Below are 14,255 nucleotides of genomic sequence, written 5' to 3'. Positions count from 1 at the left end.
GCCCCTCCGCCAGTCCGTGGAGCGCGCACCGCCTCGCCGCCCTTCCTACTCTCTTCCGTCGGCCTCTTGTCTGCGATTGGCTCTGGCGACTCCGTTCTGCTAATCCTCTGGAGGTTTTCTGGGTTATTTAGGCAGGTGTAGGTGGAATCTAAGTGATCAGCAGGACGCGCGGTGAGCCCAGCGTCCTCCTACGCCGCCATCTTAAAAAAACTTTCCTTACCCTTTCTATATTGCTGGTTTCAGAGGGTCAAAAGATTCAGAGTTCAAAACACTGATCTCCTGGGAGCTATGGATTTGTTACCATGCAACAAGCACACTAAATCAGTAAACAAGGACAGAAGGAAAGATTGTCTCTTGTTTCCAACCAAGAAAGGTATCAACAAAACTCAAGTCTTTCAAAGCGGATCTATAATTCTATTGCAAAGGTGACTAACAGTTGTGAGTTTCATAATTTCTGACATTTTTTTCCTGAACTAAGAATTGAAACAGTTAGATTATAGAATATTAGTTTTGAGGAAGATGATTATTTAACTGCTGTAAATTGCAATACTATCTATTCATATCAGTTTCTAACCTTAATATACAAATTATTCAAGGTCAGAGTAAGTATGAGTGAAGGTTAATTACTTTTTATCTATATAGGTTGATGCATAGGAAATGGAAGAGACATTTAAATTAACAAATAGAAAGGTCAGAGTATCTTTAGAAAGGTTTTTGCATTTGAGTAGTCAGTGAATAAATCTCAGAAGTATGATCACCTGGATGAAGAATCTTTACCTCCTGGAAACTAGACGCAAAGCAGCAAGGAGTTGTGAATTCTGCCTCTCTGTTCATTAAGACGCCCCCTCCTGAGGGCCACTGAGGGGCTGAGCCTGAGTAGCTCAGTGTAGCGACTTCCTGGTTCATAGGTTCAAACACCGCATCAAGCTCTGTGCTGATAGCTCAGAGCTTGGAGCCTGCTTAAGATTCTGTCTCCCGCTCTCTCTGCCCATCCCCCACTGGTGCTATATCTCTGTCTTCAAAAATAAATAAAACACTTAAAAAAAAAAAAAGCCCCTTGCTGATGTTGGGATTGGGCTGCCTCACAAGTACACAGGAAACCTGAACTATCCAAGCAGAGTTGAGGCATGTGACAGGGAGGAGACAGGAATAACTGTTGGCATTAGAGCTCAGAGGAGCACTTAGCGCATTGCACGGTAATGTACGGTTTACATTTGCTGCCTCAGTCGAGACTGTGAGGTCCATATGGGAGGAGACTGGATATTGTCGTCTTTTTAATAGTAAACGCCCAGTCACAGTGCCTAGTATTTTGAAGTGGCCAAAAATATCTTGTGGAATAGATGGGGAAAAAAATGACTGAAAAAATAAATTCTATCCTGGATTCAGCATTCTGTCCACTTCTGCCCAGTCTTCTATCTTTGATGATAACACCAAAGGGCAAGGTATGAAAGTATATGGATTTGTCTTTAATGAGTCAAACTAGTTTAGAATGGTTTGTAAAAATATTTTGTTTTTCTTGTGAGCCTGGGTGGCTCAGTCGGTTAAGAGTCTGACTTCAGCTTGGGTCATGATCTTCTGGTTTGTGGGTTTGAGTCCTGTGTCCGGCTCTGTGCTGACAGCTTGGAGCCTGGAGCCTGCTTTAGATCCTCTCTCTCTCCCTCTCTCTCCCTCTCTCTCTCTCTCTCTCTCTTTTTCTGTCTTTGTCCCTCTCTCTCTTCCTCCCCCACTTGTGCTTTGTTTCTCTCCCTCAAAAATAAACATTAAAAAAAATAAAAAAATACTTTGATTTTCTTAACACTTTTTCTCTAAATTTGACATGCATTAGTTAGGCTGATAATTCTCTTAGGTGACAGTTGTCAAAGAAAACTTGCACCTGATGGAGTTAAACAGGCAGGGAATACTTAATTCAAGACTTTTGCAATAAGGGAGAGAAATTGATACTAACTCTCTTGAAACAAAAGACAAGAGAGTTAAACACCTTTGTGAGCTAGCTAATGGAAAAGCAGGAGAATGTTAGGTGACTGGTTGGTCAGTGTGATCAGGCCATCTGTGTTTGCTAATTGACACTTACTGTACCACAGAAACTAGCATAGAAGGGCTTTATGTTTTCTGATGATTACATTTCAAAGGGATCCCTCCCAAGTCCTTGGGAAAGGCACTGCTAGGTTGTAAAACTGGCATGAAGCTGGGAGAAGCTTTATATCTTAAAGGGGCAGAGAAAGGATTTAAAATTGCATGTTTTTAAAGTAAAAGCTTTAAGCAAAGGGTGGTCAGGGGCCTGTTGTCAGGAAGAAAACCCTCGAAAGTTTTGTCAAGATGAGTGGAACATTTATACCATTTTGGCCAACTGTACATTATAATTTAGTGGAAAAAATTTAACCACATATCAAAAATTTTATTCATCTTGATTTTACTTTTTTTAAATTTTGAGGGATTTTCAAAAATAATAGTACACCAAAATTTGTTATATGGACTTGAATTCACTTAACATATAATCTCTTGAATTTTTATAGATTAAGCTTTGTCTTTACAATCTTAATTTATTATTATTTAGTTTTTTTTTCTTTTTTGAAGAATCTCATCTTCCTTCTGAAGGCAAAAACTTGATCATTATAATTGTTTTTAATTATAACTTCTTTAGCTTTGGTGTGCTTTTTTATGAGAAGGAACAGCCAGAATGATACTCAAAATCCCAAGTATGATTGCAGCAAAGTTCCATTCACAGATTTGAATAATTTGTTATGTGTTAATCCAACTTCTCTATATTTGAGGCATTGCCTAATGTGCTGTGGGAAGAAAGAAGTGAGAATCTGTTACTCCTGAGGATCTTTCCATTTGCCAGAGGGTATAGAAAATGTTCTCTAGTATCCATGTAGTAAGTGTAATAAAAGACATAGGAAATTGCTGTGTATGTATATTTGTCTGAGGGAGATACCACTTTTGAGATGATTTTATAAAGAAGTTGATATTTCAATGGGAGCTGAAAAGATCAACATGTTTATTTGGGGAAGACACTTATTCCAGATGAAGCATATGTTTGGGGCTGAGGTGTAGAGGAAGGAAAGTGAAAGTGTGTTGGACATTTGCTGAGTTTGCAAGAAGAAAAATAAATTTATTTAAACCCTTAGTTATGTTTCTTGAGCTATAAGAGGTTGGGATGTTATATCACTGAAAGTATATTCTATTACTCCATCAGCCCTACAGGCAGGTCTCAAACCCGTCTTTGCTTTTCCTTGCAAGGTGCAATTGAGCTCATCTCAGTTTACTCAATTTCTCTTTTCTTCTCCATTCTATATGTCTCCTACCATGGTTCCACTGGTTTTTGATTGATTTATTATGCCAGATTGATGGTCCTTTTTTCTCTCATTCTTTTATCAGGCTTGGATTGGTTCACCCAGAAGCAGAGGGATTTAGAGTAGGAGATGGAGTTGGGGTAGGAAGGGTCATTTCAGGTCAAGTAAATAGGAGATTGGGGTGAAGAAAAGAAGCACGTTATAATTTCAGCCTCAGAATGAAGAGCCTACAGCCTTAAATTCTTTCTGCTGCTAAGATTGGCAATCTCTAATGGTATAACATCTAGAATTCCAGATTATTGTAAGGTAAATGAATCTCTCTTTGCTTTTCTGCCCCTACTTTGATCTTCTAAGTTTAGTTTGGGACATAATTCCATAAAGGGTTGGTGATATGTCCCACCTCAAGATGATGGTGCATGTGTAGGAGGAGTCAAAGACTGGAGAAGGAAAACCCTATATGGCATTAGTGCAGTGTCCAACTGAGAATGGAGGTTAACACGAGCTGGTGGAGATCTGTGGCAGATTGTATTTTTCCAAAATGACAACAACCATATTTGTGGTACTCATGCTTCCAGAACTTTGCCATTCCCCACCAAGAGGTAGATTCTATTTCTTTTTGGACTTGAGTGGGCTTGAAACTATTCCAGCCAATGGAAAACTGTGCAAGTGATGCTATGTGATTTCTGAGACTAGTTCATAAAAAAATAGAACTCTGGCATGCTTGGATGGCTCTGTTGGTTGAACATCTGACTTTGACTCAGGTCATGATCTCATGGGTCATGAGTTTGAGCCCCACAATGGCATCAGGCTCAGTGGTCTCAGTGCAGAGCCCGCTTCAGATCCTCTGTCCCTCTCTCTCTGTCTGCCCCTTCCCTGCTCATGCTCTCTCTCTCAATAATAAATTAAACGTTAAAAAAAAAAAAAAAAGAAAAAAGAAAAGAGTTTCTGCTTGTCTCTTTTGCTTGTGACTCTTGCCCTTGGAAATCATCCATCAACCTGTGATGAAACCCAAACTAGTCCATGCAAAGACCCAATGAAAAGGTCAACTTAAGGAGGTGGTTAGCACCAATTGCTAAACCTGTGAGTGACTGAGCTTCAAATGAATCCAGTTCACAACTTTGAAATCTTCCAGATTAGGCACTCAATGTTGTGGAGCAGAGATAAGATATTCCTGTTATGCCTTGTTCAGATTCCTAACCCAGTTATTTAATGACACTAAGTTTTGGGGTAAGTTGTTATGTACACAAACCAGGTCTATGAATGACAGGTGGAGTCTGATCTTTATTTGAACTATTGAAACTTTTTGGTGAAGGAAACATATAATCTGAGATATGTTGAAGGATGTCAACTTTGATAACAAGACAGCAGAGGTATTGAAGGGGAAGGAAGGGGGAAGAGACCATGTTAATAAGGATCTAGGGTTCAATCATGGCAGCAGAAGTAAATAGGAAAAGGGGGATGCGAATAGCACTGTGAAAAACAAACCCACTATATTTGAGTGCTGCTTGGACATAACAAAAAAGATTTATGGAAAGGGAAAAGTCAAAGAGAATTGAAAAAAAAATTGAGAATTTTTAGGAGCTGATATAGTTGGGGGAAAATACCTTGTTTGAGAACACTGAGTTGAATATGTCAGTGCAACATCCAAGAAGGATTCAGCAGCTGCTGGAGATACATAGTTTTCTATGGCATACTTTTCACTGAGCCAATAAATGAAAATTATAGGAATCCATGAAGAGAGTATTGAAAGGAAGATCAATGGATAAAGATGAGGGGGCACTGGCAATTAAGGGACGAGAGCAGTGAAAGGAATGGGAAGAATAGTTGGAGAAAAAAACAACAAAAAACACCCCTCAAAAATTTAGAAGGATCCAGTGAAAGGCAATATTTCATGATGTCAAGGAAGCAGATTTTTTTTCATGAAAAACTAGTTTGTCAATAATGCGTAGGATGACAATGAGGATTTAGAAAACAACTGAATTTTATGATTAGAAGTTGTCTTTATGGAGAGTAGCTTCAGGTGAGAATGAGACAAAAACCAATTTTCACGGGAAGTGGGTGGCAGGGATGGAATTTGAAGCAGGAGGAATATACCCAGTGAAATTTCTTAGTGAAATAAAGAAGAGAGGAAAATGATTGCTCAAAGATTGGGGGGAATTTGGGCATCTTTGAGGCAACAATGGAGAGGGAGACAGAAAGGTTCAAGTGCATGGAGTTGGGGAAGAATCATACAAAGATCATATGTTCAAGGATTAGTCTTAAATGGAGAGGGGACACTTCTATGAGTCAAAAGAAAACGAAGTGAAGTAGATGTAGAAATCAGAATTACATTCTTCCATTTTTTTCCTAACATTAGTATCAATATTGAACTCTTTTGCTGGGAAATAATGATGTTCTTATTGAAGATGCATAAAATGTTAGTTTGCCAAAACATAGGACTATGATCTATAGATTTGTGCAGTTAAATAACAAGAAATAGAAGACTTAATTTTAAATATACCTCTTGTATGTCATTTTTGGCTTCCCAAATCCTCTGACAAGAAAATTTAAGAGCACTGTGTAATCTATTAGTTTTTGGTTATTGGTTATTACTGTCTTTTGATGTTTTGTCACACTTTGCTCATGTCTCTTGCCAGCATTTATTTCAATCTGTGTCCAAAAAGTACTCATAATCTCGGATATTTATATAAATTAGCACTTTAAAACTTCTGACAGGTGCCAGTGATATTTGGTCTATGCTTTGCCCTCGCTTCATGAGAATCTTTCTCTCTCTTCCTCCTCCTCCTCTTCCTATCTCCATTTCCATCCCCATCTCTATCATCTTCATCTCTAGGTAGACTTGGACCTGGTTTAGTTGCCACTATGCATTCAAGCTCTGTCTAAAACTCCTTTTATTAAAAAAAAAAAACTTAGATTAATTAGTATTACAGACGTGACATTATTTATCTCCTGAAAAGCCCCTGATCTGTGGGGTCATTAGGAAATCCTATCATAAATGTCGGGTCTGAAAATGTAAGAGAAAAATCTAATCCATCTATATATTATGGTTATTGTGACACTACCCCAAAGCGGGAAAATGGAGACTTTCAGAAGAATCATACTATTCTTTTTTAATCAACTCACCCAAATAAAGTTTTAGATATATGAACATACCACTACATTTCTCTCTTAGATAAGTAAACCAAAAATATTGTGACAGTAGAGATTATATAGGATCTTTTCCTTTGCTCTAAAAATACCTATAAATGGAATCTGTTTATATAGTGTATTGATAAAAAAAAAAGCTTATGATAACAAAAATTAGGAATGACAAACCCCAGGAGGCTGGAGATTTAGAGTTCACTTACCATCTGTAGTTATTACCCTTGTGATATTTGTGTACATGAAGATACAGATTGGATTTCAAAAGTTCATAGGAAGTACTTATGAAGCCAAGAACGGTCCTCTTGTTGCAATTCCTGAATTACACAAAAGCACTTCAGAATAGCAGACAAGAGCACTTGAATTTTCCAATCATTTAAAGGCCACTTTGGGAGTCTAAATCCACATGGTTCAGTGCTTCTGGTTGTTAACATTTTGTACTATCATTTGCCCATATTTGTTAAACAGTTTTTAATTGCTATTTTGCTTTTCTCCTTAAATAGTAGTCTTTGTAAATGAAAAAAGAAATCCTGCAGAATGTGTTTTTTCTTCTTATTTTGCATTGAACATTTAAAATGAAAATTGTTACTGTGTTCTCAGCAACCATTTGAATTGCTCTGCTTCATGTGACACTGGCTTTTTGAAAGTGCCAACTATCACTTGACTCTTCATTATTAAATCATCACTATCTATACCTGTTGCCCTGGAGTAGGAGGCTCACTATATGATTTATTTCCTTAGCAAAAAATTTAAAAAGAGAGCTTGATTTAAGAGTTATACAATAAGGGTGCGTGGGTGGCTCAGTTTATTGAGCATACAACTTTGGCTCAGGTCCTAATCTCGCCTTCTGTGGGTTTGAGCCCCATGTTGGGCTCTGTGCTGACAGCTCAGAGCCTGGAGCCTGCTTCAGATTCTGTGTCTCCCTCTCTCTCTGCCCCTTCCCTGCTCATGCTCTGTCTCTTTCTAAAATGAATAAACATAAAAAGGAGCTATATAACATTATTTTAATAAGTATTTATGGAGATTTTAGAAGTTCAAAATTTAAAAACGGCTTAACAAAAAACAAAAGACAAGTGTTAATGCAGATGTGGAGAAATGAGAACACTCTCACACTGTTGGTGGAGATGTAAATGGTGAAGTCATTATAGAAAACAGTAAGGGGTGGTCCTCAAAAGATCAAAAATATAATTACCATATCATTCAGCAATCCCACTTCTGGGTATTTATCCAAAAGAATTGAAAACAGGATCATGAACACACACTAGCCCTCCCATGTTCATCATAGCATTATTTACAATAGCCATGACACAGAAACAACCTAAATGCTGTCAACAGATGGATGGACAAAGAAAAGGTGATATATACAAAGGAATTTCATTCAGCCATTAAAAAAAGAAGGAAATTCTGCAACATGCAACAACATGGATGAACCTTAAGCACATTATGCTAAGTGAAATAAGCGAGGCACAGAAAAACCCTGCATGATTCCAGTTACATAGGATATCTAATAGAGTCAAATTCATAGAATCAAAGCATGACATGGTGGTTGCCAGAGGCTGAGGGGATGGGGGAATGGAGAGTTAGTTATTAGTCAATCGGCATAAAGTTTCAGTTGAACAAGATGAATAAAATCTAGAGATCTGCTGTACAACATTATACCTAGAGTCAACAATACTGTTATACACACATACAAATTTGTTGAGAGGGTAAATCTCATGCTAATTGTTCTTACCATAATACAATTTTTAAAAATTAAATGAATAAAATATTTTGCTCTACACTGTCTTTAAGGTTTCATGTAATAGACACAGTATAGATTCTTTCTTACTATTCCAATTCTGTGTTTTTGTAGTTCTTTGGAGTCACCTTTGCCTTTTCATGGACAATTAGGTGGAATTGAATTTTTCTTTGTCATTAAATTGCCATTTCACCTACAAGACTGAGGTTTTTCTAGGCAATTTAAATAGAATCCTGGCACTATTTTAAGTTATAAACTCATCTCAGAAGCACCGTGCACCTGCTGTATGTCAGGCTTTCTGCCAGGTGATGGCTACAAAGAAACAATTTCCACCCTAATGGAGTTCCCACTGGAAAGGAGGAAGCCGGTGATGATCATATCAATACTTAAATTCCATGATTATCACCTGTGATAAGTACTATGCAGGGAAACGGCAGCGAGCAATGAGAGAAAATAACACCGGGGGACCTATTACCCTCACGATTATGGGAGAAAGTCTCCTCATAGACTGAGAAATGACTAGTGACCCAGGCAAGGAACAAGTAGTGTGATATTCCAAGAGAGTGAGCTCTGCTCCTGGAAGCCTTGATGTGGGGAACAGCTTGGTGTATTTCTGGAACTGAGAAGAAGGTCCTAGTGCAATGGGATATGAAAAGAAGGGAAGATGAGTTGGAGGTGGGAAGTTTGAGTAGAGAGAGGCCAATTGATGCCGGGGTTTGTAGTTCATGACATAGGGTTTGTTTGTTTTGTGAAGTACAGTTGGAAACTGTTGGAAAATGTAAGTAGGAAAGTAGTAGGATCTAATGTATTTATTTAAATGATTAGCTTATAGAAGGTCAGGAATTAGAGAGTGAGGCAGAGTGCAGGGAATACTCCCTGTCGAAGAAATAAGTCAGGAAGTATATCTTTCTCTACTTTAACAAACACAGTTTGATTGTAAGAGCAATGGATATTACAAACATCGGCAATTCTGTGTTCTGTGTATCTCGTTGTTAAAATTACTTACGTTTTTGTTTTGTAATGTTCATGTTTAAACGTTATGTTTAGTTTCTGCAGTCTTATTTCCTGTTTTCAGTTTCTTTAAAAAGTTGAAATCATAATACCATACATATGGCCTTTATTCATTCAGCAAAATTTTACTGATCATATGCTATAAGAATTGTACAAGGCAAAGACGTTTACAACTGCCATCTGTCACCCTACCCTGTCCCTACTCACACTCATACTTGCTGTCTGTCTTGCGTCTGTGGATCACTAAGCTGTAGAATCAGTATTCACTATGCCATCTTCTCCTTACACTTGAAAAAATGTATATATCACTTCTTTCTATCTTTTATTAAATAACATCTTTCTTTAATTCAACTCCAGAGTGCTTGGCGCTGCTGATTCTGCTGGGCTTGAGCTAACGTTGAAGAGGTAGGTACGTTTCATCTCATGCTTTTATTTTTAGGGCCCAGACTATCTGAATTTAATGCCGCTTCTGGAAACTCATAAGTAATTTTGACAACAAGAAAACTGAAAAATAATTCTTGAAAGTAAAAAACCAGCATCTCTCTTTGCTATCTCAAGAACATAATCTACACACATCTAAAGAAGCTGTCTGTCCAATGCAGTTCTTAAAGAAACGAATGGAGTCTCCCAAATTAGAGTGCACTTGTGCATACTTAATGTTTTGGTTAGCTATTTATGCAAAGTGCAGGTTCTTCTCTCTTTTGAGAGATGAATGCACAAGTATGTAGCTTACCGATTTTTGTTTTGATGCTGCCACAAATTGCACAAGACCTCGTTAAAGTTCTCTTGTCCATTTAAGGTTCACATTTTAGTCAGTCTTCAAAAATGCATTTCTTTGGTTATTGCTCAGAGTTAAGTGATGAATTCTCCATTGCTTTTAGAAAGAAACATAACACTTACCAAGTACTCTAGGGTTGAATTCTGTAAGTAAATTTCTGAGTTTCTGAGGTGATCTTTCTTCACTCTTTCCTTAGCACTTCTAGATTCTCTGTGTTGCATGTACTGAACTTTAGTGTTTAGTAAGCACACTAAATCTCTTGCACAAATTATTTGTTATTAGAAAAGTTATTGAATTGAGGAAAATATGTTCAGAAGCAATAAACATTAAGAACTTGTGGTTGAAAATTTAGTTACATATATTTAAATATTTGTCATGGTAGTTATGAAAATGCCTACTTACCTTTGCAAATATAAAGTAATATGTTTTCTTTAATCTAGAGGCAAATATGATCAGTTGTTTTAGTAAACTATATGATATTCTTATAATGATAATGGTTAAATATTTCACTTGAATGCAGATGAAATGATCACTGGTAACGTATACAGCTATCATGTAGATAATCTTTTTCATGTAGATAATCTTTTTTCATTGCTTAGAAGATAGATAATATATGAGCAATATCCGTAACTTTGTAGATAATCTTTTTTCATTGCTTAGAAGATAGATAATATATGAGCAATATCCATAACTTCTATCAACATCTATCAGTTTGTTCCTGAACACAGTCCTGAGAAAAAAAATAATATAATGAACATGTGTCCATATATGCTAGTCCATTGATTTGGGGAGTGGTTTTTTAGGACATATAAATAAGGAATGAAACTCAAATGAACAAGGTAGAATTAAAATTCACTTCCCATTCTTTTTTATGTGCAGCAATTCAGTCATTGGTTTCAGAGGTAAAAAAAAAAGCATTAGGTATTGGATACAAAGAATATAGGTAGAATTGACAGTCATTGATTTTAAAACAAAGGGAAATATTGTTATTTGAAAGAAGAGCTTACGTTTCTGAAAATTTCACTTGCATAAAATTATCAGGCTTTAAGTGAGTCACATTTGAGCAGCTACTGTGTACCGTCCATTACAACAATTTTATCCTCCCCCCAGCCTTGACTTTTGCAAAGGGATTTTCCAGGGCAATAGGTAAGATTATCGTCTCTGAAAATGCTGATAGGAAGCTAACAACTTAAGTTCCTGTGTGTGAGAACCAGGGCTCCCTCTTTACTTGCGGAATGAACATGAAGGGTTGTTTTCCCCTGGTATGTTGTAACTATTCAAGACATGCTTGTTTGTTGTTGCCCATGGTAGTAAAAATGTTTAGTATTTGACCCGTCAACTCAAAATTAAGGTTTCTAGATGGTGGTAACCCTTTTTGTGTTTAGCTCCTCACTAATGCATGATGCCCAATTAACTCAAGGTTTGAGGGTAAGTTGCTTAGATGACAGCTGTTAACTGGCGGTGCCAACAGGATCAGGTTGAGGAGCTAAATGCTCAAGACCTGTCAACATGAAGGTCAGTGATTCTCAACACTGATTGCAGAATAGAATCACCTGGAAACTTAACTGGGTGGGATGATCGGGTTGGAAGTGCAGATTCATTTAATCAGAGCCAGAGGTAGAGGAAGCCTGGACAGAAATATTTTTTAAAAACTTCCCAGGGAGGGTTACTATTGTGTAGACAGGATTGAGAAACTGGGGAGTGGCTCCTTTTCTGGCAGAAAGAGGAGAATTGAGCCACTGATTTCACCTGCCTTAAGAGAAGGTTTTCATTACAGACGTTTCAACATGATATTGTTTCTTCTGTTAGATAGGAGGTTCCCAAAGTGGTCAGAAGACTGGTAGCATCAGTGTCTGGGAACTAGTTAGCGATGCAAATTTTCAGACCTTCTAAAACAAAAACTCTGGAGATGGAGCATAGAGCACTGTGTTTTAAAAAGTCTTCCAGTTGATTCTAATATATCTTAACGTTTGAGAACCATCGTTTTCAGTAAAGTCTTGGCTAACATAGGTATTTAGAGGCCAACAATTGAAGCTCTCCACACTCATCACCCATTTAGAGTTCAGTTAAATGGAAAGTACCTGATCAATGAGACCTACATCTTACCTGGATGAATAAACAGCTTCATCATGAGAATATAGTAGTGGGCCTAGATGACATTTTATTATTTTAAGAGCCTTCCAAGAGTAATGAGTTACATGGCATAAAGGTTCACATCCAAAAGTTAGTGCTCTTCCAAGGAATATGTTGTGAATATTTTTTTTATTCCTTCATTATTAAAATCCCTGAAGCAAAATGGCCTCTCCCAAAATTTGGAATACATTACATAACAAATCACTTCTCTGGTGGTCAAAATTAGACTCAGAGTAATAGATTCTCAAGTTGCTTCTTTTCCCATCTGAAGAACTAAATTGGTATCAAGGCAAGAAAACATATTTTATACTCTGTTGATGAGTTAAGCCCTCTAAGAGTTGTAAGGATAATTGGAGTTCTTCACTACTACAGCTTGACTCTCCAAGTATTTTATTTATTTAAGGAAAATGTCATCTATATTCTCTCTCTGGTCTATAAGTTTCAAGGATTCTTGTTACTCTCACATTTGGTTTTCTTTTTGACACATAAATTTTTTCCTACCATATGTCTACTCTCAACTTTGAATCCCCATACAGTGCAGAGTGCCTTCCTTTTTCTATTGCATCTGTTTCTTTTTGATAAGCTGTGCCCTTTCACTGTTGCACATCATGAATCTCATCCCATCAAGTTTCAATAATATCTTTCTGTTCATGTGTACTTCTTTGGCTTTAAAATTGAGATAGAAATTTTAGCCTGGGATTTTGAATATTCAGCTATAATCATCCGGGTCTAATTACTAAAGAGTTAACTGCCAATTAAAATTCTCTTTCCGTGTAGAGAATATAGTCAATGGTATCACAGTATTATTGTGTGGTGACAGATGGTAGCTACACTTGTGGTGATCCTAGCATAACGTGTAGAGATGTTGAATCACTATGAAAATAATGTAACATCATTGTGTGTCAACTATAGTAAAAATTTTTTTTAAAATTCTCTTGCTGTTCATGGAATCACAGAAATACAGGATTAGAAGGAATTCTGAGTTTGCATGGAAACTCTCTGCTTTATGGTTTTTCTTTTCATGTAACAATCATTTTACCTAATAATTAGAAATTTTAAATTTATTTTTGTCTTTGCCTTTCAAACTGTAATTTATTTCTTACTAGAATATTTTTAATGTGTATTTATTTTTGAGAGAGAGACAGAGACAGAGCATGAGTGAGGGAGGGGCAGAGAGAGAAGGAGACATAGGCTCTGAGCTGTCAGCACAGAGCCTGACACGGGGCTCGAACCCACCAGCTCCGAGATCATGACCTGAGCCAAAGTCAGATGCTTAACTGACTGAGCCACCCAGGTGCCCCCAAACTGTATTTTAAATACCTTTCCCGGGGCGCCTGGGTGGCTTCGTCCATTAAGCGTCCGACTTCAGCTCAGGTCATGATCTCACGGATCATGTGTTCAAGCCCCGCCTTGGGCTCTGTACCGACAGCTCAGAGCCTGGAGCTTGCTTCAGATTCTGTTTCCCTCTCTCCAGCTACAAATTTTACTTCTTCTTTACAGCACCTACACAATTTATAATTATATATTTAGTTGTGAGATACTTTTTAAGTGCTTACCGTCCTTATTAGATTATAACCCCATAAGGGAACAGGTGATATCTATTTCTTAATCTTTTGTCTCCAGTGATTAGCACTATACTTACAAAGTACCTGCTCAATAATTATTGCTTTTGAAAGAGTTTTACTAGTTGATCTCAGCTAAGAGAGCTGCAACTAAAGAAACACCTGTGTCACCAACCTAATAAATTGGTACACACTGACCTTTTTAAACTAATAACAATCAGTAATAGTAACTGATAGCGAGTTTTAGATAAATGCCAAGCTCTGAGTTAAGCACGGTGTATATATTATCTCTTTAAAAATGTATATGAGATAAATACTCTTTTATTATCCTAATTTTCCCTGTGGACACAGGGAGAAAAAACATTACACCCAAAGTCACATATATTAAGTGGTTGATTCAGGGTTCTAACTTAGCTCTTTCTGAGTCAAATAAGCACAGGATTTTATCTATTTCTTTGACAAATAATGATAAGGTTGATACTTTTTTACAAAAGTTTATTTATTTTGATAGAGAGAGAGCTGAGCAGGGGAGGGAGGGAGAGAGAGAGAGAAAGAGAGAGAGAGAGAGAGAGAGAGAGAGAGAGAGAGAGAGAGAGAGA

General features: G+C 37.2%; 1 long non-coding RNA gene across 1 annotated transcript in view; it reads left to right on the top strand.

Annotated features, from left to right (window-relative positions):
- Positions 1-14,255, top strand: part of LOC121037838 (uncharacterized) — a 318,740-nt gene that overhangs the window by 172,414 nt on the left and 132,071 nt on the right. Inside the window, exon 4 of the long non-coding RNA XR_005794019.1 lies at positions 9,541-9,588. This is a non-coding gene — a long non-coding RNA (uncharacterized LOC121037838). The remainder of the gene's footprint in view (positions 1-9,540; positions 9,589-14,255) is intronic.

This window comes from Herpailurus yagouaroundi, unplaced genomic scaffold, assembly GCF_014898765.1.
Source record: "Herpailurus yagouaroundi ecotype Mexico unplaced genomic scaffold, PumYag 164, whole genome shotgun sequence".
NCBI classification, from domain to species: Eukaryota; Metazoa; Chordata; class Mammalia; order Carnivora; family Felidae; genus Herpailurus; species Herpailurus yagouaroundi.
This window is presented reverse-complemented; position numbering and strand designations above follow the sequence as displayed.